At 37.4% G+C, this 23,267-nt stretch overlaps 3 long non-coding RNA genes across 3 annotated transcripts; all 3 read left to right on the top strand.

Moving 5' to 3' along the window:
- Nucleotides 1-1,625: 1,625 nt before the first annotated feature.
- LOC118483740 lies at nucleotides 1,626-4,551 on the top strand. The gene is made up of 3 exons (XR_004871299.1): nucleotides 1,626-1,956; nucleotides 3,439-3,506; nucleotides 4,498-4,551. It is a non-coding gene; the product is annotated as an uncharacterized LOC118483740 (long non-coding RNA).
- Nucleotides 4,552-7,616: 3,065 nt separating this feature from the next.
- Nucleotides 7,617-10,509, top strand: LOC118483739. The gene is made up of 3 exons (XR_004871298.1): nucleotides 7,617-7,947; nucleotides 9,397-9,464; nucleotides 10,456-10,509. It is a non-coding gene; the product is annotated as an uncharacterized LOC118483739 (long non-coding RNA).
- Nucleotides 10,510-10,540: 31 nt separating this feature from the next.
- Nucleotides 10,541-20,114, top strand: LOC110892031. The gene is made up of 2 exons (XR_004871297.1): nucleotides 10,541-10,744; nucleotides 19,652-20,114. It is a non-coding gene; the product is annotated as an uncharacterized LOC110892031 (long non-coding RNA).
- The last annotated feature ends 3,153 nt before the right edge of the window (nucleotides 20,115-23,267 follow it).

The following is a 23,267-nucleotide window of genomic DNA, read 5'->3' as shown; positions in this document are numbered from 1 at the left end:
GGGAACCAAATTGTTCATCAGCACCGCCTACCATCCTCAGACGGATGGACAGAGTGAAAGAACGATACAGACACTAGAGGATATGCTGCGGGCATGTATCATCGACTTCGGTGGAAGTTGGGATGTTTATCTACCTTTAGCCGAATTTTCCTATAACAATAGTTACCATTCGAGTATCGGCATGGCACCTTACGAGATGCTATATGGTAGAAAATGTAGAACCCCGGTGTGTTGGGGTGAGGTGGGACCACGCGAATTAGCCCATACGGATGTAATTCAGGCACTAATGAGAAAATTGAAGTGGTACGAGCTCATTTGAAAACAGCCCAAGATAGGCAGAAGTCATATGCCGATAAAAGAAGAAGACCGATTGAATTTCAGATAGGCGACATGGTTATGTTGAAGGTTTCCCCATGGAAGGGCGTTATTAGATTCAGAAAAAGAGGAAAACTAAGCCCGAGGTTTATCGGGCCATTTAAAATCATCGAACGGGTTGGCAAGGTGGCTTATCGCCTCGAACTACCGGAAGAGTTTAGTGGAATACATGGCACGTTCCACGTGTCGCAACTGCGGAAATGTCTGGCGGAGGAGACAGCCTATGTCCATTACGACGATATCGAGGTGGATAATAGCCTGAATTATGCGTTAAGACCAATGGAGATTCTAGATCGAAAGGTCAAGCACTTGCGAAGCAAACAAATCGAGCAAGTCAAGATCAAGTGGGGGCATAGGAAAGGTTCGGACACTACGTGGGAATCCGAAGAGGAAATGCGACGTCTCTACCCTACATTATTTGGTACGTACTTTGGTTTCGGGAACGAAACCCTTTTAAGGGGGGTGGACTTGTAACACCCCGAAATTTAAAAAGGCTTTATATTAGCATTATATAAAGTATAAAATAAACGAGAACGAGCTAACTAGAAATAAATAACCTAGTTAGTTAATTGTCCCGTTTTAAAACATGAATGAATTGAAAATACCAAAGATATAAACTAAATGAAAGTGGAGGGGCCTATTTTGTTAAAATCTAAACTTATATTATTAACTTTAGTAAAAATAAAAACCAAATACACCATTTAGGTGCCTGGTTAGATCAAAGCAGGAGATGTGACAACCGGTACTTAACGGCTTCTAATTACGCGATTTAACGCAACCGACGATCAAACACGACAAACGACGACTACGGACCATACTTTATGCGTTTTGATGCGAAAATATTATTTTACGCATTACATGGAGTTCAGGAGCGAAAACGGGCCTTGAAAACGTGATCGTGCAACACAAACGAATAGAAGCAAGCTAACGGGCCTTAACCCACATAACCCTTCACCCAACTCACCAAACCGATTTTTTTTAGATTCAAAACGTGATGTATGGTTTTTTTCTTCTTTCAATATTATAATAATGTTTCTTGTGTTGGAACCTTAAAAAGACACCCACAAAATAATTGTTTATACAAAATACCATACCCACTTTTCCTCTTGTCCTTTCCATCGAGATAAAGAACAAGGAAAAAGAGTCAAGCAATTCAATGTTGTCCATTCATGCACTCAACTTCAGTGCATGCTCACATTTGTTTAATATAAAAACCATGCTTCTTGATTCATGCAAGACAAGAAATGAGTTTTTATTTTTATAAACTAATCATGTAGTACAACAACCCACCTCCATTTTCTCAGTTGTTTAAACTCCACACCATACTCCACTCATTGCATGCACTTCAAGAGTTTAGGACTTATCCACATTGTTAGTATATCACAACAACCATACTCCTTTTCTTTTTCCCTCTCTACGAGAAAACCATCCTCAACAAATGCACTTTTTAGATTAACTCTCAAAAGCAAGGCCTAAAAGTCTCAAAATCCAAGTATCTTATGGCGTTTTCAAGTTTTGGTTTAAGGATTTAGGCTCAAGACTCTGATTCTTCTATCTAATCCTTCTCCTTGCTTGTTTGGGGTATGAACACACTCTTCTAAACCCCATTATTTTTTTTTTTACACTAATTATAAGTCTATATGCAAGTTAATTCACCCTCTTATTGGAATGCTTTCTTAAATGTTTCTAAAACAAGTAAAATAACACTTAAGATGGACTTGTTTAATTGTTAGTTCATGTTAATCTTACTATGTTAGATCTTGTCTATAAAAAAAAAGGAAAAAAAAACCTTTATAGTTACCAGATCTTAACGTGTTGAGATATAATAATATATGAAGGTCATGTAACTTATATGCAACTTATATGCTGTAAGTTTTTTTTTCTACACACAAAGATATGTGTATTTATGATTTCGAACCATATAAATGTATATGTTATATGAAATTCTGGATGGTAAAAGTTTAGTGTTTTTGCTTAAAAAAATGGGTATTTATGTGTTGTTGGGAGTTTTGGTGGTGGAAAAATTTGTTAATCTTATAAAGTAACTTGCAAGGTTAATATGGTTAGTAAAATTTACGACTCTTGGTATTTTGTATGAAAAGACGGTTCCACAAAAATTTAAGATTCATGTCTTTAGACATATACTTGGTGAAATCTAAAGGTTATGATTTACGTAAAACCAAGAACTATGTATATATATTTGAGTGAAAAATACATGTTTAAACTTTTAAAGGCGTATTTCGGTAAAATATAGTCTAAAAAAAACAGCTTAAAACAAATATAGAGATAATTAATTACAAAATAGTTGTTTGTGAATTTTGGTGTACTAAATATCCAAGTATATGTATTTTCAACTAAATATGTATATTTTGAGAAAAACAAATAATGGATGCTGGGCTGGGCCAGTAACTCATTTTGATACTTGATAATTATATTGTGTATTTATGAGGTTACAAAGGGGTAAAACCTCTAAAATGATCCTAAGGCTTTTTGGTATATATTATGAGTATTGAATACTTTTATATGTATTTTACTGAAGTAAGTAAAATTATGAGTTTTAACTCAAGACTTTTTTTTAGGAATCTATACATAAATATATATTTTGTAAGAATATATAAGTCTATATGTGTTCAATGAATTTCGATAAAGAATATATGGATAAGTTTGTATATATTTTCTAGCTTCACTAATATAATGAGAAATGGATTACTTCCTCTGAAAAAAAAAAAAGAAAGAATCAAATATAAACATCCAGTAAATATTTGTATTTATTTGCGAATCGAAACAAGTTACGACACGGGTTAAAATATTAGTTTATTTTATAAACCCAAACATGGTTTTAGTACAAGATTTTGGGATGTATCCCAACACTTTGTAAATTCCATGTTTGCTTATATATTTTAGATATAAATATATGTTTTGAAAGTAAACACAAATCATCAACTGGTCGTCGAGTTCAACACTTTTCCAAATCGAGAACATTCCAAACAAGTCTAGTAAGTGGGGTGAATAACTTGCATGAGAGACATATTCATAGACTTTAAGGTGTTCTTTACGGTTTAGGACACTCATAGCCCGGGTTTCATTATCGAAGGATTTGCTTCATTGCTAACATTTACATGGAGTTCCAGGTGAGTTCATAACCCCCACTTTTTACTGTTTTACATTTTTTTTATAAATGTTTTCGGGGGTGGAAAGACATGCAAGTTTTTGCAAAAGCAAACACTATTTCGATAAACGAAAACACATATTTATAAACCATGTTGCAAATGAATCTCAACGAACTCGAATGGTTTACGAAAGGTTTATACTAAACATACCGGTTTTACAAAACAAACGCGTATTTTCACAAACGTGCATGATTTTCATGACTAGTGACAGGAATGTCCTAGTTACTACAACGGGACTGGGTTGTTCTGCGTACGAACAACGAGACAACCCAATGGGTTTATGTCCCCCTTTTTCTTTTGAAATACATATTAACTATGGTATGATTAAGCTATGGAATGAACTCTTGGATCACGTGCGAATAGGCGCTAACTTAGGCACCATTAATCCTTTTAAGGACCACGGAACAGGGGGTAGATCTATCGGGTACGGGCGAGCCCCACTCACGGTCCTTGTGCGGCCACTTAGAGTGCTTTTGTGTCCCTGTCGAAGTGAATCGACACTTAAATCGTCTACCGGGTTGAGTGCTTCCTATGTCGACACACATATTAATGTCTTAGCTACACATTAATGATCAACATGTTCATAGACGCATTACATACCTACTTATAAACTGAACTTTCAAATGTTTTTAAGATTCATTTGATGTAAACTCACAAATACATGGATTTACAAACTTTGGTAACGTTTTTCAAATTATACCTAAGTAAGAGGACGCGCTGATCCTGCTTATAAAGGTTCGTTTGGGCTCGGCCCACTCTCTCTCGTGCAATGCACAAAGACTATTGTGGGCTAGACTCACAGTTTTTCATATATCATGCCAAGAAAATAATTTTACTATATTTTCTCAAAAACTTTAAAACCGGTTATCAAAAAGATTTATTTTAAATCTTTTCAAGACAAACTATGAACTCGCTCAACTTTTTGTTGACTTTTTCGCATGTTCTTTCTCAGGTTACATTTTTTCAAAACTACGGAACGGTTGGAATAGGAGAACCCACGGGATTTCGAGTACTTAGCGGCGTTCATTTTCTAGAAGTCTTAGCTTATTTGCTTCCGCTGTGCAATGAAGATACCGGTTCAGTCACGCCAGCTCTGATAATTTCGGGGTGTGACAGATTGGTATCAGAGCTATAGGTTACAGCGAATTAGGTTTCTGTAGAGATACCTAGGCTCTAACCTCGTTTTCCTCTAGGGACTTAGATTATTAAGACTTGAATACATACAAAACGCCTAAGACTCGAATATGGGTTCCAACCGTTGCCGAAAACAATGAGTCAACATTTTGGTTTTTAAACATACACGAGTGTTGTGTTTAATACACGATACACAAACGAATACATACAGAAAGCAAAATTTGAGAGTTTTGATAACATGCATTTAGGACCTTTGGAAACTTATGTCGAAACTCATTAAAGGTCCTCCCTTAGAAACCGTGACTAACAACTCGGGAAAACGCCATTATCTATGTTGTCTATACTATTCTAATTACCCGAGCAGGTAATCTACGCGGAACGAAACGCTAGTGCGCGAATATACACAAAACATAAACTATACGTCAGCGGATGTCGAAGTATATCACACACGACTTTCGAGGAAAGGCTTTTGGAAAACTCGATTGGACACGGCAACAACGATACTAATTCCCGTCAGTTGGAGAACTACTAAGCGAAATGCAGTACCTTGCCACATGATCTTGCAAATGACACTAGTCACACTGAGGTACGTTAAAACGAGATTTCATAACAATCGATTCTTAGTCTGAAGGGACTCACAATGGTTGGCGCTACAAAGGAAGTCACACGTCTTCGCATTCCCCCTATTTCATTTATGGCGGATATGCTATGTTCGACATTCCATGGTAATGTCACCTAACAACTGACCATCACACGAAGTTCCGGTAAAGTCCTTAAACTTCTTTTGTTGAAATTCTGACTTTTGCATATAGCGAGTAGACTTTCATATTTCTACTCCCCCTAATGATCCTTGCATCACGAAAATTTTCTTTCATAATAGCGAATACTCATTTGCTTCATTCTTGACGAATTCATATGTTACACATGCGTTATTTGTTAAGCATGTGGCTTCACTTGAAATTGTTGCTTTATCAAGTTCAAATATTATTTCGCTATCTTCACTCCTTGCATTGTGATCTAGCTAAACCACATTATTGCATAATGTTGACTCTTTGATATCGAGTCAACGAAACTCGTTGAAACTCCTTTCTTTTCAAGCTACATACATGGTTTTTCGTTGTAACCATGGCAAAACTTTCTTGTTGATACATGTAATCATTGTTGAATTGCGCTTAACCCAAGTTCAATTGATTAAACTTGCTCGTTATTTATATTCGATTCAAGATTCCATATGATGGATTGAAGCCATCATATTCGTAATAATCTCAACAAGCACTTCATTTGCTTTGAACCATAACAGGCTTGTTTGGTCTTTGACTTCATTGAATCGTTTCCTTGATCACGATCACCTTGTGGTGACGTTCTCACAAATTTGAAGCTTGCGCTAATCTCGTTTGCACACATCATGTACGGATTTAATTAATTATTTATTTGTTTATTTATATTAAATCCGTTTTGTTAATTGTCATATTAAAGCAGTCTTAATACAATCGTGTATTAAGATAATGGTACACAAGTTCATGTCATATTTCGGTGTACCTCTTAACGGTTCTTTCACCATTGAGCGAACATTTTGTGATATTTATTGCTTTTCATCTTCGCTCGAAAACATTATTTATTTGTTTCATTTTCAATTGAAAATCCTATGTAATTTGTTTGGAGCAACTATTCGTAATTACTTCGTTAAACCTTTCATTCGATTTCAAACACGGTGATACTTGTTTGATCACCGCTATTATTGAATTGTTTCATTCACTACGACACCTTGTGGTGTCGGTATAAACTTGTAGCTTGTGCTAATCACGATCAGCCGTTTCATGCGTAACTATTTATGCTTTTCGTTTGACACATCATTTAAATAGTCTTAATGCAATTATGTATTAAGACGATGATACACCAGGTTCGATTGTATTTCATTTCGGTGTATCCTTGCAACTCAACAATGTCAACACGTTGATTTTATCTTATTCATTTATTGGTTCAACAGTTGACAAATCATTTCATGATACTATCCATCTGAGCTTGTTGATTCAAGTTTCAATTATACGACAACCAACACTAGTTTCCGTTGGTAGTAAATTCTACTGTTTCAAAAAAATCGATTTGTATATTGTGAACATTCATTTGGAATTCTATTGGTTGAATTTCCTCTTTTGTTGAACCCAGTAAACCTAGTCACATTGGTGATAGTATCACAACATCTCATTCACTTGACATCGATTTCTAGAACAAAATCAGTTAAACCATTGGGTTCCTATTGATGTAAAATGTTCTTGCAATCACGTAATCTGAACAAGATTTGGTTCGATTACACGGTCATTCACTTCGGTATTATCCGGACTTACCTAGAAACGTCACAACTCTGAGGAGATAACATAGACTAAATTTCGAGGACGAAATTTCTGCAATAGGGGGAGAATGTGACAACCGGTACTTAACGGCTTCTAATTACGCGATTTAACGCAACCGACGATCAAACACGACAAACGACGACTACGGACCATACTTTATGCGTTTTGATGCGAAAATATTATTTTACGCATTACATGGAGTTCAGGAGCGAAAACGGGCCTTGAAAACGTGATCGTGCAACACAAACGAATAGAAGCAAGCTAACGGGCCTTAACCCACATAACCCTTCACCCAACTCACCAAACCGATTTTTTTTAGATTCAAAACGTGATGTATGGTTTTTTTCTTCTTTCAATATTATAATAATGTTTCTTGTGTTGGAACCTTAAAAAGACACCCACAAAATAATTGTTTATACAAAATACCATACCCACTTTTCCTCTTGTCCTTTCCATCGAGATAAAGAACAAGGAAAAAGAGTCAAGCAATTCAATGTTGTCCATTCATGCACTCACTTCAGTGCATGCTCACATTTGTTTAATATAAAAACCATGCTTCTTGATTCATGCAAGACAAGAAATGAGTTTTTATTTTTATAAACTAATCATGTAGTACAACAACCCACCTCCATTTTCTCAGTTGTTTAAACTCCACACCATACTCCACTCATTGCATGCACTTCAAGAGTTTAGGACTTATCCACATTGTTAGTATATCACAACAACCATACTCCTTTTCTTTTTCCCTCTCTACGAGAAAACCATCCTCAACAAATGCACTTTTTAGATTAACTCTCAAAAGCAAGGCCTAAAAGTCTCAAAATCCAAGTATCTTATGGCGTTTTCAAGTTTTGGTTTAAGGATTTAGGCTCAAGACTCTGATTCTTCTATCTAATCCTTCTCCTTGCTTGTTTGGGGTATGAACACACTCTTCTAAACCCCATTATTTTTTTACACTAATTATAAGTCTATATGCAAGTTAATTCACCCTGTTATTGGAATGCTTTCTTAAATGTTTCTAAAACAAGTAAAATAACACTTAAGATGGACTTGTTTAATTGTTAGTTCATGTTAATCTTACTATGTTAGATCTTGTCTATAAAAAAAAAGGAAAAAAAAAAACCTTTATAGTTACCAGATCTTAACGTGTTGAGATATAATAATATATGAAGGTCATGTAACTTATATGCAACTTATATGCTGTAAGTTTTTTTTTCTACACACAAAGATATGTGTATTTATGATTTCGAACCATATAAATGTATATGTTATATGAAATTCCGGATGGTAAAAGTTTAGTGTTTTTGCTTAAAAAAATGGGTATTTATGTGTTGTTGGGAGTTTTGGTGGTGGAAAAATTTGTTAATCTTATAAAGTAACTTGCAAGGTTAATATGGTTAGTAAAATTTACGACTCTTGGTATTTTGTATGAAAAGACGGTTCCACAAAAATTTAAGATTCATGTCTTTAGACATATACTTGGTGAAATCTAAAGGTTATGATTTACGTAAAACCAAGAACTATGTATATATACTTGAGTGAAAAATACATGTTTAAACTTTTAAAGGCGTATTTCGGTAAAATATAGTCTAAAAAAAACAGCTTAAAACAAATATAGAGATAATTAATTACAAAATAGTTGTTTGTGAATTTTGGTGTACTAAATATCCAAGTATATGTATTTTCAACTAAATATGTATATTTTGAGAAAAACAAATAATGGATGCTGGGCTGGGCCAGTAACTCATTTTGATACTTGATAATTATATTGTGTATTTATGAGGTTACAAAGGGGTAAAACCTCTAAAATGATCCTAAGGCTTTTTGGTATATATTATGAGTATTGAATACTTTTATATGTATTTTACTAAGTAAGTAAAATTATGAGTTTTAACTCAAGACTTTTTTTTAGGAATCTATACATAAATATATATTTTGTAAGAATATATAAGTCTATATGTGTTCAATGAATTTCGATAAAGAATATATGGATAAGTTTGTATATATTTTCTAGCTTCACTAATATAATGAGAAATGGATTACTTCCTCTGGAAAAAAAAGAAAGAATCAAATATAAACATCCAGTAAATATTTGTATTTATTTGCGAATCGAAACAAGTTACGACACGGGTTAAAATATTAGTTTATTTTATAAACCCAAACATGGTTTTAGTACAAGATTTTGGGATGTATCCCAACACTTTGTAAATTCCATGTTTGCTTATATATTTTAGATATAAATATATGTTTTGAAAGTAAACACAAATCATCAACTGGTCGTCGAGTTCGACACTTTTCCAAATCGAGAACATTCCAAACAAGTGAGAGACATATTCATAGACTTTAAGGTGTTCTTTACGGTTTAGGACACTCATAGCCCGGGTTTCATTATCGAAGGATTTGCTTCATTGCTAACATTTACATGGAGTTCCAGGTGAGTTCATAACCCCCACTTTTTACTGTTTTACATTTTTTTTATAAATGTTTTCGGGGGTGGAAAGACATGCAAGTTTTTGTAAAAGCAAACACTATTTCGATAAACGAAAACACATATTTATAAACCATGTTGCAAATGAATCTCAACGAACTCGAATGGTTTACGAAAGGTTTATACTAAACATACCGGTTTTACAAAACAAACGCGTATTTTCACAAACGTGCATGATTTTCATGACTAGTGACAGGAATGTCCTAGTTACTACAACGGGACTGGGTTGTTCTGCGTACGAACAACGAGACAACCCAATGGGTTTATGTCCCCCTTTTTCTTTTGAAATACATATTAACTATGGTATGATTAAGCTATGGAATGAACTCTTGGATCACGTGCGAATAGGCGCTAACTTAGGCACCATTAATCCTTTTAAGGACCACGGAACAGGGGGTAGATCTATCGGGTACGGGCGAGCCCCACTCACGGTCCTTGTGCGGCCACTTAGAGTGCTTTTGTGTCCCTGTCGAAGTGAATCGACACTTAAATCGTCTACCGGGTTGAGTGCTTCCTATGTCGACACACATATTAATGTCTTAGCTACACATTAATGATCAACATGTTCATAGACGCATTACATACCTACTTATAAACTGAACTTTCAAATGTTTTTAAGATTCATTTGATGTAAACTCACAAATACATGGATTTACAAACTTTGGTAACGTTTTTCAAATTATACCTAAGTAAGAGGACGCGCTGATCCTGCTTATAAAGGTTCGTTTGGGCTCGGCCCACTCTCTCTCGTGCAATGCACAAAGACTATTGTGGGCTAGACTCACAGTTTTTCATATATCATGCCAAGAAAATAATTTTACTATATTTTCTCAAAAACTTTAAAACCGGTTATCAAAAAGATTTATTTTAAATCTTTTCAAGACAAACTATGAACTCGCTCAACTTTTTGTTGACTTTTTCGCATGTTCTTTCTCAGGTTACATTTTTTCAAAACTACGGAACGGTTGGAATAGGAGAACCCACGGGATTTCGAGTACTTAGCGGCGTTCATTTTCTAGAAGTCTTAGCTTATTTGCTTCCGCTGTGCAATGAAGATACCGGTCCAGTCACGCCAGCTCTGATAATTTCGGGGTGTGAAAGGAGAAGGGCGGCCCCCACTCTCAAAACCCTAACAACTCACTAATCTCTCAAATTGAAGGATCAAATCTAATCCAAAACGAAATCTGAGCTGAGATTAGTGATCCTCATTGCAAGGGGATTACAAGGTATGTAAAAGTTGATGAAAATTCTCTGTTTGAAATTCTCATGAATTTGGGAAATCTGAAATTAGTTGTTGCATGATTGCTAATTAGATAGAATAGGGATGATATAGTGTCTAGGGGTAAAACCTAGACAACGACATGCGAAATTTTGTCTAAATTCAGGGAATTTCATGAACACATTGAAGGTGGTTCATGGGTTTTGTGAAATAAATGACGAACACTAGGGTTTAGAAGGCTATCCAAGTAAAAATTGATTGATAGAAACTGATTTCTGAAAAATATGATGTTTAATACTATATATGATAGCTCAATTGATGTTAATCTAGGCTAAGTAGCAAGCCATGAATTAGAAACTAAAAGATGTGTTAGGATCGGAGGCTGTCATGGTTGTGTTTGTTTGTATAATTTGAACATTCAGAGAATATGAAACAGTGTAAAGTGCAGCGGAAATGAATACAAACTTTAAACACAAATCAAAGAAGAGAATAGTTTGATAAACAATTGCTTTCTCAATAAGTTGAATGATTACAATGAAAATCAAAAGATTACAAGCATGCTTACATAACTAAACTCCCTCTCAGCCTGATACCCCAAGGTTGGTTGTACAAGATGAAAGGACTGAATTGAGGAGAAGAACTCACTCAAAACGATCAAATGTAACAGTACAGAGTACTGTTACATTTATAGACAATCCAAACCACTGAAGCATCTCAGCTGACGTCACCATGAAAGTGACATCTAACAACCTAACAGACTCTATCTACTTATCTATACAACTACTGCTTTGCTAACTACTGATATTGCATAATATTACAGAAGATGAATAAAACTGCTGCTGCTTCATTCCACTGCTGTGAACCCAGCAGTACTTGTCATGATCAGCAGTGCTTGACTCAGGGCAGCAGATTGAACAGCAGGGCTTTTAGTCTTCATCAGTCCTTGAATAGGACAGTAGTTGTAGGTCAGCAGATTTTGATAAAATCAGTACTTTGGAGTATATCAGCTGTTGGAGCCACAGTCAAGGGGAAAGCTTATAGTAAACAGCTGCTTATTGTGAGTCCACTGTTGTGATCCGGTTTTGGCTTTCATTATCTGTTCCTCTGGTAGGGTTCAATCCCAACAATCTTCCCCTGGAACAGATAATGCCAAAACCATTCATTATTCTGGACCTTTATTTCTCATCAAGAGTTCCTTAGCTTGTCTTTTAAATTCAACTTCAAATTCCTTGGAACTCAGGTCATCTTCATCCCTACACAGTGTAAGTTCAAGGAGATCCTGCAAATCTTCAACACTAAGGCCTAGTGCTTCTTTCCTTGATATGTACTTCACTTCACCATTGGTTCTGACCAGAGTCAATACGTGGATCTTTTGATCAGATATCCACTGTAGTATTTTTAAACCAAATGGGTTCTTGGGAGAGATTTATTCTTAGATGAGTCTGGAGATGTTGGCCTTGTGAAAACTTGCAGACTTTCAGACATTCTTTTGAAGGCCATCTCAATGACTTTGTTAGCTGCAGCTATGTCTTCTGCAGTCTCTTTTTCGATCAGCTCTTGCCTATCAAAGTCTATCATGCCTGTCGAAGTTTTTGGTGATGCAGGTTTGGTTAATACCTTCTTAAAAAGGTTCTGAAGCTTTGTTGAATATTCTTCTTTTAGACCCATTTTCATGATAGTATCATTGAAGTATTCAGCTTCCTTTTCTTTGACCTCTTCTTCAGATAGTTGTTTACCTTCTTCTTGGTTTGACACAAGAATAGGATTGTCTGCTGATTTGAACAGTGTTCTGAGGTTTTCTATCTGGTGTTCAAGCTTCATCATTTGTTCACGTTTCTTTGAAGCGCCTGAAACATTTATCTTTCTTTTCTTTAGCCTTTCATAGGCTTCATCAGTCTGCTGCTTTGACCATTTTGATATGGCTTCAGCAGTATCCATTTTTGCATCCACCAGCTCCTTTTTCTTTCCTTTATACTCAGCAGTTAGGTCAGTAATGAGCCTTTTGTATTTGCTCCAGTTTGGAGCATTCTTCTTCTTTGTAGGATCATTCTTGATTTTTTCAATCCTTTCTGCCTCATGCCTTAAAGCAACTATTGGCCATTCTTCGAACAGGTTTTCTTCAGCAGGATAGAATTTCTCTTTCATGATGTAGGCTAGGTATTGTTTTCTTAACTTTTTTCGTTGATCAGCCTTTTCTTTGTTTAGTTCTTGTGCAAACTCTTCTATCTGCTTTACTTTTGTGAGGAAGAACTCCAGTCTTTTAGCAATGCCTTCGTCACTTAAACCTTCACTTTAACTTTCAACTTTAGCTCTTATTTTAGCTTCCCTTGCCTTGATCTTGAGGTAATCATCCATATCCTCTGGTGCCATGTAGCCTATGAGTGAGGAGAATCTTCTTTTTGAAGGATCTTCTTCTGTATAGAATTGCCTCATCTCATTTTTGATAGCTTCAAGTTCCAGTGGATATTTTGCAGCATTAGGATCATGTATGCCCTCATCGGCAGAGATTGGCTTTCTTTTTCTGTTGAAGAGCTTTGGTTGTGATGTAGGAAAGGTGAGAGCAGTGGTGGATGGTTGGCAAACAGCTGTTGAAACAACTGGTGTCTCAACTGCTGTTGTCATTACAACTACTGATGTATCAGCAGATGTCTTCTGCTTTTGAGCAGGGGTTGTGATGGCAGTAGTTTGAGTGGTGATGAGTGGCTGACTAACAACTGTTGAAACAACTGGTGTTTCAACCACTGTTGCCATTACAACAGATGTTATAACATCTGCCGTCTTCTGCTTTTTGGCAGGACGTGATGATGGGTTGGCTGTTTTTGATGGTGATGGTGGTTTTAATGCTGTAGACACAGATGGTGGTGGAGCCGTAGTTGTGGTGGTGTGTGGTGATGTGGTGTGTGTTGATACTGCAGTTTTGGCTTGACTATTTTCTGGCTCAACATACATACCATCATCAATTCCCTTTTTCTTCCACTTGATCTTCTCCCCCTTTTTGGCATTATCTAGGAAGGGTTCATTCATGAATAGAATAGAACAGTGGAGGGGACCTTTCCAGAGGCACTTTGAATGTGAGCCTTTATAGCTTTAATATCCGCCTGGGTATCTTTGAATCTTGATTCCACCATATTTGTCAGCTTTTGAACATGTATAGCATGCTGCTGATCTGCCATCTGTTTTTGTCTTTCCAGCAGTGGTTGGAATAGGTTCCATAACTCATTTGCAGCGGGCGCTTGTTGAGCAGATGCTTGAGCAGGAGGAGCAGTGGATTGGGCTTTCTGAGCTATTAACAGCTGCTGCACCATATCTTTTATTTCAGCAACAGAGGTTTCCAGGTTTTCAACCCTGCCCGTCAATTCCTGATATTTTGAATCATCACCTGAATTAACAGGATCATCTGAATCCCCACCAGCAGTGGTTTTACCAATGTATGACTTAGGAACAGAGTCCCAAAAATCAGCCATTGATGCCCCTTGTTCTTGGTACTGGGGACTTCTTTCTTCAGCACTTGATAACCTTTTGATGTTGCCAGTAGTTAGAACAAACTCACTGGTGCTATTGAAGAAATTGCCTTCAAGGGAGTCTTATGAATGTAACCACTGTCCAAATGTAAACCAATGGGTTCAACATTTGTAGTGGCTGCTCCACTTGAACTACTGACAGGAATTACTTGTAATTCCTGCAGTGTAACCTCCTCAGTTGTTGCTGGGATAACAGAGATATCAACATCAGACCTAGTCACTCGTGGGAGTATACTCTCAGTGATAGGTGTTTGAGAGGAACTGGTTTGTGTCTGAGTAATACCAACTGTATGCAACAAAGGTATCATGGATTGTGGTAATATGGAGGGTGAGGGTGAAGGTGTAGAAAGAGACATGTCCTTGGGATTAGGACTGTGGAAGATGGATCCGAGTGGGTCCAGAGCTTCATATTCTGGGGTCCCTGTGCTTACAACCTGATCCTTTTGTGAGGATGCAGGAGGAGTTTGAGGCAAGGGTTGAGATCTTTCTTCCATCTGCTGTGAGGAAGTAGCAGCAGTGGTTATTGGTGACTTTTGTGCTGTCACTGGCATTGACTCTGGGATCTCATCTTCCAGAGGTGCCTTTGGTTTGGGTTTGGTGGGCTTTCTGGATGTTTTCTTTTTGGTCTTTTTAGTGGTGGCAGGTGTGGGTTTCAAAACAGTGGGTGTGCTGCTTTGATCACCTGGAGCAGTGGGCTCAGCAGCAGATACCTGAGGAGCAGTTTCATCTGCTAAATTCTGCTCAGGCACCTCTGCTTTTGTTTTTATTGGTGCCAACATTCTAGAGAATGTTTCAGGTGTTAAACAGTTTATTTTAAAAGAAGCACCTTGTTTGGGCAAATCTGCATCTTTCTCTACAAATTTTTGTTCAAAATAGTAGCTTAAAAATCTTGGAAAGAGCAGAAATGCCTTATTATCAACGTTTTTTACCAAATCATCAAATATTTCCTGGGAGTAATTAAAGTTTTCATTGTTTAAAATTGCATAACCCAGGCATTGAATCTTTGTTGGTATTTCATTAAAAGACGTTGTTTTATTAGAAACACACATTAACAGTGTGTGAAATAAAAATCTGGGTGCAGAAGGAAAGTAACCCTTTTGTAAGGTATCCCTTTTTGGTTGCTCTACATAGCCCCTATTTAGAAATCCTTTTTCAACTCGGTTTTAGAAAATGAGGTTTTATCTTTCAAGTCATCGAGTTTGAAGATTTCAGAAATAGATTGTGGAGCGATTTGAATCTTCTTACCCTGTATCGAGGAGTTGATGGCTGTGACGATGTCTCCTTGTTTTTCAAGGGTGGCATTTTTCCAGAACTCTCTCTGGGTTTGAAGATAAATGGGAGCGTCTGCAATTAACAAAGTTTTATACTTTGATGCAGATAAGGTATCAATGATGGAGTCGAAGGTGTTATCGGTTGTGGGTTTTGTGAGTATACCCACATAATTGTGAGGGGCTTTGTAACGGATTTCTGTGGTTTCAGCGGCCATTTGAGTGGCGTCTGTTGGGGTGGAGGAAGAAGATGGTTTTGATTTTGACTTCGATTTTGGTTTCGTCATTTTTGATGAAGAAGATCGAGGAAAGTTTTTGTGAAGAAGAGTGCGAAACTGCTTTGAGAAGAGAATTTTGGAATTCAATTCGACAGTGTGAGCCCCTGTTTGGGTTTAATCAGGGTTTTATTTAGGGAAAAAATGAATACTGACGTGGCAGCGGTTATAATGATCTGATGACTAAAAACTGACCACGTGCCAACCCCTGATGAAAGAGTAAATAATAGAGGACAGTTGTTTTGGGGGGGCCACTGATGAAACAAATATCAGTGGTTACAACGGTAATAAATCAAGCAATGGGTGATTTTTACCATCAGTGGATGTTTTTACTACATCAGTGGATAGCATATCAGTGGATACAACACTGATTTTGAACATCAGTGCTTATCAAAGGAAAATGAGAACAGGGGTTGACTTTTAGCAGTGGACAGATATTAAGGAGCAGATGTTGAGGCACGACAGCAGTTAAGGGAGAACAGTGGTAGAAAAATGAAGACCATTAGTACAACAACTGTTAGTGCAGCAATGTTTTAACTTTTGACAAATAATTTTAGCATCTGCTTGATCAGATGTAAGTATTGATTTTGTCTTGTGTAAACACAATATCATGTCCAACATCTGTTTAGTTCCAGAAATGCTATACTCAACAGTTTACATTTTGAATGTAAATTCTCAAGTTTAAATTGCCAGTAGTTATCTCAGAAATCTTTGTTCAAGGCTTTGCCACATGTTCATTATTCCTGATAGTGGTTTAGCATCCCAGAGATGAAGACTTTTCTACTATGGCTACTCATTTTATGTCTAATTATTTCAATTAGAATATGAGTATCTTAGTATTTCAAAATCATTTTACAATCAATTTTTTATTAATGATAAACTAACTTGAGCTTGACATGACCTTGACATGTGTACCATTTCCTTTTGATTAGTTTAAGGAATAGTAATTTCACACAAAAATAAGGAAATTACATCCTGACCAGAGATGAACATTTTACTATCCAAAATGAGTAAAAGTACACAATATATTATATGTAAAAAAAATTATATATCTGGTTTTATTCTGAGAAGAACTTTTTGTAAAAATTTTGAAGATAACATCAAACGGATCTGGTAACTTTCTAAATAAGCTCATGATCATATCACACTCAAGTTATTTTGACCACTGTTTAATTCTCTTGTCAAATGATTGTAAATTCTTCTTTTAAGAACAATCACTGGAGATGCCATAGTTACCTGAACAATTCCTGTATTTGATGAATGCACACAGTTGCATGATGACCACTGTTTACCCAACTTTGACCTCATATGTGTTTTATGCTTATACTCTTTTTTCTTTTGGCTTCAAAAATTTTGAGATAAGCACACTTTTGAGTTTTGTTCATTTTCTTCTTCCCTTTTTACCCTTCCCATTCATAAGTAATAAATTACTTACTGGGAGGTTTTTATGAAAGAATCCTCAATCCAAAAACATTTTCAGCAATGTTTTGAGAGATCTGGCCACATTTGTACATGTTTTATTACCAATTCTCACATTACATATGATTTGGACTGTTTTGACCCCAGATTTTCTTCTTGTGTTTTGACAGAGTTGATTTGGTCCTTATGAGGATTCTCAACCTGCTTTTTAACACATAAGATTTCATGACTAAAGCTTTCTTTCCCTCTTTCTATGTTAGCAAAACACTAATGTTTATTATGAACATAGGTTTTGTTAATCTGAGGTTCATATTTTAGTATAAAACATGATGAAATCATCACAAATTTCATAACAACAGTTGAAATCAATTTTGAATGAAGATAATCATATCATAGTTACCAGATAAGTTTCCAGATCTGGACACTGTGAGTGATTTGTGCATGACATCACTTGTTATTTGAGATTTGTGAATCTTATGACATCTTGGTTGTTTTACAGAGAATCAGATTCATCATTTTGAACATGATTTCACTTACTCTGTTTTTCAACTAAATACAATCAACCTTAGTATCAATGAATTTTGAGCTGAACTATTATGTCAAATTGATTGTTAGATCGAATTTGACTGTCCAGGCTCTGATACCAATTGTTAGGACTGGAGGCTGTCATGGTTGTGTTTGTTTGTATAATTTGAACATTCAGAGAATATGAAACAGTGTAAAGTGCAGCGGAAATGAATACAAACTTTGTTAAACACAAATCAAAGAAGAGAATAGTTTGATAAACAATTGCTTTCTCAATAAGTTGAATGATTACAATGAAAATCAAAAGATTACAAGCATGCTTACATAACTAAACTCCCGCCTCAGCCTGATACCCCAAGGTTGGTTGTACAAGATGAAAGGACTGAATTGAGGAGAAGAACTCACTCAAAACGATCAAATGTAACAGTACAGAGTACTGTTACATTTATAGACAATCCAAACCACTGAAGCATCTCAGTTGACGTCACCATGAAAGTGACATCTAACAACCTAACAAACTCTATCTATTGATCTATACAACTACTGCTTTGCTAACTACTGATATTGCATAATATTACAGAAGATGAATAAAACTGTTGCTGCTTCATTCCACTGCTGTGAACCCATCAGTACTTGTCATGATCAGCAGTGCTTGACTCACGGCAGCAGATTGAACAGCAGGGCTTTTAGTCTTCATCAGTCCTTGAATAGAACAGCAGTTGTAGGTCAGCAGATGTTGATAAAATCAGTACTTTGGAGTATATCAGCTGTTGGAGCCACAGTCAAGGGGAAAGCTTATAGTAAACAGCTGCTTATTGTGTGTCCACTGTTGTGATCCGGTTTTGGCTTTCATTGTTTGTTCCTCTGGTAGGGTTCAATCCCAACAAGATGTATAATTTCGCCCTTAAAGTGTTCGTTAAAATGCCTCAAAGAAGGCTCGAAACTGAAATTTAGAGTTAAAACGCATAATTGTGATGTTTTGGCAAATTATGCGACATATGAGCAAAAAGGGGTTCTAAACGTATCGTGATTGAACTCTATAGGAAAAGATACCGGAGCGTCGAGTGGACAAGCCGGTGGCAACTTACGTTTGAAGGGCGCGTTTTGAAGGTATGTAACTTGAACCGTTACATTAAGTGAGTTGTTGATAAATTATGTATAGTTGAATTGTCGGATAGAAATTTGCGTTGATTATAGTGACCATGATCGTTACTTGAATTAATAGACTTAGAGTTGTCAAGGAACCAATTGGTAGTCATCATAATGGAGGATTCCACAAGATGAGCCAACGGGTCGATTAGTTGTGTAAATTGTAGTTTTAGCATTCTAATAGTTGACAATGGCGATAACAATCACAGAGCATTAAACCATGAGATTGGTAAGGAAATGCGGGTGATGATAAGCCCCGGATGTTGGGTATAAGGTGCCATAGGCCTACTAGTTAAATGGTAGTAAAATGGTTAGAGTTAGAGTGGGTCGAATAAACGAATAATGACATAGTTTTTCGGTCCGTAAATCAAATTTTCGGTATGATAATTGTAATAGGCACGTCGTTAATGAATTTACAGACGTATAGGAAAAAGAATCACCTAAAACGGACTTACGAGTCAAAAGTTATGGCCAAACGAAGTTAGAAACTTGAATTTCCGGAGCTGGTAGCAAGTGCAGGATTCAGCAATGAACCTGCTGGAAAACGTACTCCCCCGCGCCACGCGGGGGAGACACAAGAAGCTGGCGCGACACGCGGGGGCACCCGCGCCACGCGAAAGATTGAAAGGGTCCTGGCGCGACACGCAACAGGATCATTTTTGAAATTTTTCTTTATTTTTCATGCTTTGATGCTGGAACTTGTTTATATGTATTATGTAAATGTCAAAACTAATATTTTTAGTGGTTTTGACCTTAGGTGGCTACGGTGAACTTACGGATGGCGGTCAAGCAAATGACGAAGAACCGAACACAACTTTTGAAGCTTCCGCGATATCTTAACTTTTAACAGACTATGTTTATGGGATGTAAACGAATTGCTAAACAAACCCTTTTCGCTCCGCTTGGCCTTATCTCTCTCTAGGGGTATTTTAGTGATAGGTTCTATAGGAACTGGACGATCTTATTTGGTCAAATACCTAGCGAAAAACTCCTATCTTCCTTTCATTATGGTATTTCTGAACAAGTTCCTGGATAACAAGTCTCAAGGTTTTGATGATATCGATATTGACGATCTTGACGCTAGTGACGATCTTGATGCTAGTGACGACCCTTCTTTGGTAGAAGTAATTCTTTCTTGTAAAGAACCCATTTCGGTACTAAGGGTAGGTTGATAACCCACAGCGGAAGGCATTCTACCCAACAAGGCGGATACTTCAGATCCTGCTTGGACTTGTTAATAGAGGCTTCTTGATCAAATCAATAATAAGGAATATAGAAAATGGAATATAGAAAAGGGGGCGGATTTTCGATTGAATGTTTTGAATTAGTCGTTAGTTGACTATAGTTTTGCTACTTATGAACTTCACCTTTGGAACTTAAGTTATAATTTAGACATCTTTTATATAAAATGGTATGAATTATTATTAAATTCACATAGTAATTAGGTGGGTGTTACAATTTTGAACCGGTTTCTCCACAAATTGGACAACTTCATTTATTTGTAAGTCTTCAAGGGGAACCTGCAGTTCCTCGTCGGCTAGGCATTTACGAAGATTAGACACGTGGAACACTGGGTGCACATTGTTTAGTTCCTGTGGCAAGTCGAGTCTGTACGCCACCTTGCCAATCCTTTCAAGTATCACGAAAGGACCTACATAGCGAGGAGTGAGCTTTCCCTTCTTACCAAAACGAACTACTCCCTTACAGGGAGATACCTTGAGTAGAACTCGGTCACCAACGGCGAATTCCAAAGGCTTGCGCCTTTTATCAGCATAGCTCTTTTGTCTACTCCTAGCCTTGATCAAGTTATCACGGATCTGAAGAATCTTATCCGTTGTCTCTTGAATAATTTCAGGGCCAGTGAACTGCTTTTCCCCAACCTCATGCCAGCTGAGAGGAGATCGGCATTTTCGTCCGTACAAAGCTTCGAAAGAAGCCATCTGAATACTGGAATAATAGCTATTGTTGTACGAGAATTCTATCAATGGTAAATGTACATCCCAGTTACCACCAAATTCGATGGTACAAGAACGGAGCATGTCCTCTAGGGTTTGAATAGTAAGCTCGGTTTGTCCATCCGTCTGAGGATGAAAGGCCGTGCTAAGATTCAAGTGTGAACCCATGGCGAACTAAAATGTTTGCCAAATACGTGAAGTAAAACGACCATCACGGTCAGAGATTATGTCAAGAGGAATGCCATGACGGCTTATAATCTCATCGGTATAGATCCTAGCAAGTTTCTCCACTTTATAATCTTCGCGAATAGGAAGAAAGTGGGCTGATTTAGTTAGATAGTCAATAATCACCCAAATACTATCATGACCGGCAGGTGTACGGGGTAACTTAGTAATAAAGTCCATAGCAAGACTATCCCACTTCCACATGGGGATTTTAGGCTGCTCTAAAGGTCCAGAGGGACGCTGATGTTCAGCTTTCACCTTCAGACAGGTGAGGCATTTTGAAACATACACTGCAATGTCCCTCTTCATGCCAGGCCACCAATAGGTCATACGCAGATCCTGGTACATCTTATCGGCGCCTAGATGAATAGAGTAACGAGATTTATGAGCCTCGTTCATAATGAGCTCATGTAGATTATCGCGATCTGGCATCCAAATGCGATTCAGATAGTACTTAGTACTGAAGACCATCAGATTTAGTTTCGAGCTGATTAACATTAGCGCCAAGAACTTCAACAGATAGACTTCCTTCATTAGCAGACGAATACTGAGCTTTACGAATACAAGCATGCAAATCACTAGAGATACGAATAGCCTTGACATGAGTCTTACGACTAAGAGCGTCGGCCACTACATTCGCCTTGCCAGGATGATAGCGAATTTCGCAGTCCTAGTCGTTATGTAGTTCCACCCAACGCCTCTATCGCATGTTCAGCTCTTTTTGGTCAAAGATATGTTGAAGGCTCCTATGGTCGGTGAAGACCACACATTTGGTACCGTAAAGGTAGTGCCGCCAGATCTTTAACGCAAAATCAACCACACCAGGCTCCAGATCGTGAGTAGTATAGTTTTCTCATGCACTTTGAGTTGGCGAGATGCGTAAGCAATAACCTTGTCCCATTGCATGAGCACACAGCCCAAGACACAGTTCGAGGCATCACAATACACCACGAAATCGTCATTCCCATCAGGTAGAGTTAAAACAGGAGCGTTACACAAAAGGTTCTTAAGGGTTTGAAAGGACTCCTCTTGTTCGGGACCCCAAACAAAAGGTTTCTCCTTTTGGGGTAGAGTAGTAAGAGGAACCGCGATTTTAGAAAAATTTGCAATGAATCGGCGGTAATAACCTGCCAGTCCCAAAAAGGAACGTATTTCAGATACAGACTTAGGCGTACTCCAATTCTTCACCGCCTCGATCTTAGAAGGGTCAACATGAATACCCTGACTACTAACAATATGACCAAGAAATTGCACTTCATCAATCCAAAACTCACACTTAGAAAATTTAGCATACAGACGTTAACCACGTAAAAGTTCGAGCATAAGACGTAGATGGCGAGCATGATCAGCTTTAGACTTAGAATAAATAAGGATATCATCAATAAAGACTATAACAAAACGATCCAAATAGGGTTTACAAACACGATTCATAAGGTCCATGAACACTGCAGGTGCGTTGGTCAAGTCAAAAGGCATGACTACGAATTCGTAGTGCCCATATCCAGTATGAAACGCAGTTTTTGGAATATCATCTTCGAGAACACGCAACTGATGATATCCAGATCGAAGATCAATCTCAGAGAAACAGGACGCGCCTTGTAGTTGGTCAAACAAATCATCAATGCGAGGTAGAGGGTAACGTTTCTTCATGGTCAGCTTATTAAGTTCACGGTAGTCGATACACATACGGAATGATCCATCTTTCTTCTTGAAAAATAGCACGGGAGCACCCCACGGGGAGGTACTCGGACGAATAAAACCCTTATCGAGTAATTCCTGTAGTTGGCTAGATAACTCTTGCATCTCGAAAGGTGCAAGACAATAGGGAGCCCTGGCGACAGGAGTCGCACCAGGTACGAGATCAATACGAAAGTCGACGGGTCTAGGAGGAGGAAGACCGGGTAGATCCTTAGGAAAGACATCAGGAAAATCACACACAACCGGAACATCGTTTATGTTCCTCCCCTTGCTCTTTTGTTCCACCACGTTGGCCAAAAAGGCAGGGTTCTGTTTACGTAAACTTCTGTTTGCTTGTGTGTGCATGACATCTGCCTTAGCCCTTTCGAGGGTCGGTCTCTATAGACGTTTAGAATATCACCAGAAGGAAGAGGAAGACGAACAAGTTTATCATGATACACGATCTCGGCATGGTTCTTACGCAACCAATCCATACTGATAATGACATCAAAGCTA

The sequence above is a fragment of the Helianthus annuus genome, chromosome 11 (genome assembly GCF_002127325.2).
Source record: "Helianthus annuus cultivar XRQ/B chromosome 11, HanXRQr2.0-SUNRISE, whole genome shotgun sequence".
Taxonomy (NCBI): domain Eukaryota; kingdom Viridiplantae; phylum Streptophyta; class Magnoliopsida; order Asterales; family Asteraceae; genus Helianthus; species Helianthus annuus.
This window is presented reverse-complemented; position numbering and strand designations above follow the sequence as displayed.